General features: G+C 50.0%; 1 protein-coding gene and 1 pseudogene across 1 annotated transcript in view; both read right to left on the bottom strand.

Annotated features, from left to right (window-relative positions):
- Nucleotides 1-245, bottom strand: part of LOC109389335 (proliferating cell nuclear antigen pseudogene) — a 7521-nt pseudogene extending 7276 nt beyond the window's left edge.
- Nucleotides 1-2294, bottom strand: part of ASZ1 (ankyrin repeat, SAM and basic leucine zipper domain containing 1) — a 112055-nt gene that overhangs the window by 39049 nt on the left and 70712 nt on the right. The window lies entirely within an intron of this gene.

The following is a 2294-nucleotide window of genomic DNA, read 5'->3' on the forward strand; positions in this document are numbered from 1 at the left end:
GTGCCAGGGAGAGGCCTATCGGGCACACACCTGCTCAAACAGGCTGTGGGTTGAGATGTGGGAGCTCACATGAGCTGCCGTGGGTCCCTGCTCTCCACACGGCGTGTGCAGAGTTGCCAGAGTGGCGCCTGGCTGTCGGGCTGCTCTGCCTGATCTGTGGGCTGCGGACTGGGACAGGCTAAGACTGGGAGTTTTCCTGGGAGTGTTGGGCCAGCAGCTGTGAGCTGGCTGGCCGGGGCATTCATGGAGTGTTTGTGTGGGCTGGTTGCCAGTGTAGAAGTGCACGCTGCTCTGACTTGATGGGGGTCACTGACCACACCCCGTGGTGCCCTGGGGGCTTGCCCCGCTCACCTAGAGCTGTGTTGCCAGGGGCACCCTGAGTCCCTGGTGCCTGGCCCCCACCTCCACAGGCCACAGAGGGGTTTCGCAGCAGCAGACAGCCCGCAGCAACCTGTGGGGATTTTTGGTGGTGAGCACAGTCCCAGTGCCCACAGCAGCCAACTGCGAGCCTGAGAGGGATACAGGCCCATGATGCACTGGGCCGTTCCCCCCAACATAGCTGGTGCTGAGTCACCTGGAGACTCTATTGCTGAACGAGTGGTCTGCAGATTAAAGCAGGTGGAGAGCCTTTTTTTTGGTTTTCTTTTTCTCTTTCATGTTTTTGTTCCCTTTTCTTCTTTTTCTTTCATCTGTTTTCTTTTTGTTGTTGTTGTTTCTCGGGTTTGTTTTTCAGGTTATTGCTTTGGCTTCGATTTTTCTGTCTTGTTCTGCTGTTTTTGACTCTTTCATATAATTTTGTTTCTCCTGTCTGATCATTGTTTATGGTTTTTGTGGGGGTGTATTTGTTTTTTGGTGTTGTTGGGTTGCCTTGCTTTGTTTTATGAAGTGGACGTGGGCCTAGCACTGGTCCAGGAGCTGAGACTACACTGAATTTGTAGGAACCACTGACCACAGCCTTTACCCACCTGTAACACCACCTTGTACACCTACAGCTGCATTGCCAGGGGCACTCTGGGTGCCTGGGTGACTGGCCCCACCCCCACAAACTGTGGAAAAGGTTTTTTACAACAGCAGGTGGGCTGCAGAGTTCTGGGTTCATTTTGGTGGTGTTCAGTGACCGCAAACTTGAACCACAACCACTCGGGGGCACCTTTCAGGAATTTGTGTGTGTGAGGTGGAGGCTGGCTGTAGTGCCCTTGGGATGCTATACAAGGGGGTCACAGGCCAGGTATTGGCGTAAGACCTGAATCTGCATTAGCATCTTAAACCACCAATCACGTCCTGTAATTCACTTGAACTCCATCCCGCCCAGCTAGTATCACATCCCCAAGGGCACCGTCAACACTGGGTCAAATAGGCAGACATATGCTCCTAAAGAGCCTCTTTCAATAGTTCGGCCTTATGGGCAACTGACAGGTGACAACAGGCCTAGGGGACCCTAGGCCTTTAGCTAAACTGCCTCAGGACCAATACTGGTGATAGCCAGCTTCAGTTCACACAGAGACCATCCCCACATGATGCCAACATGGGCAGCAGCCAACTGCATACAGCCTTAAGGCACCTACCCAGTAGCCACAGGCCAGTAAGAAGCAGAGCTGAAACGGCTCTGAGTGGGAGCCCCACCCAAAAGACACAAGAGCGTATAAACCCAGTGGCCACTACCAGATCAAACCAGAGTACTACCTGGCTGAACCTACAAGTGGCACTCTCAAAAGAAATTTTCCACAGGCTATAAGAACTCACAGTGTCCAGGCCTTCCTCTGATTGGGTCAATCTCCACACAGCAGCTCATACACTGTGAACAGAGCTAATTCTTACAGCTAATCAGCCTGAGGGTCAATTCCACCCTCGGACAAGCCAAAAGCAATTAAACGTTTATCAGCTTCAACAGTGACCCCTCTGGAACACACGGGACAGGAGAATAGGGAGACTCTGCAATCCAAAGTACACATACTACATGAGAACACGCAGCAATGACTGAGAGGAACAGGTGATCTACCTAATACATTGAAGCAATCACAGAGTGAAGGCCAGGATGAGGAAACAAAGAAACACATCCCAAATAAATGATCAGAAGGAACCTCTAGAAATGGAACTAAATGAAACGCAGGTATCCAACCTATCAGAGACAGCGTTTAGAACACTGATGATAAGACTGTTTAAGGAACTTAATGAGAAGCTCAACAGAGAGATAGAAAACATAAAAGAGGACACAGAAATCATAAAAAATAACCAGTCAGAATTAAAGAATATAATAACTGAAATAAAGAACACACTTGAAGGAGTGACTAGCA

This window comes from Hipposideros armiger, unplaced genomic scaffold (genome assembly GCF_001890085.2).
Source record: "Hipposideros armiger isolate ML-2016 unplaced genomic scaffold, ASM189008v1 scaffold_230, whole genome shotgun sequence".
Classification (NCBI taxonomy): domain Eukaryota; kingdom Metazoa; phylum Chordata; class Mammalia; order Chiroptera; family Hipposideridae; genus Hipposideros; species Hipposideros armiger.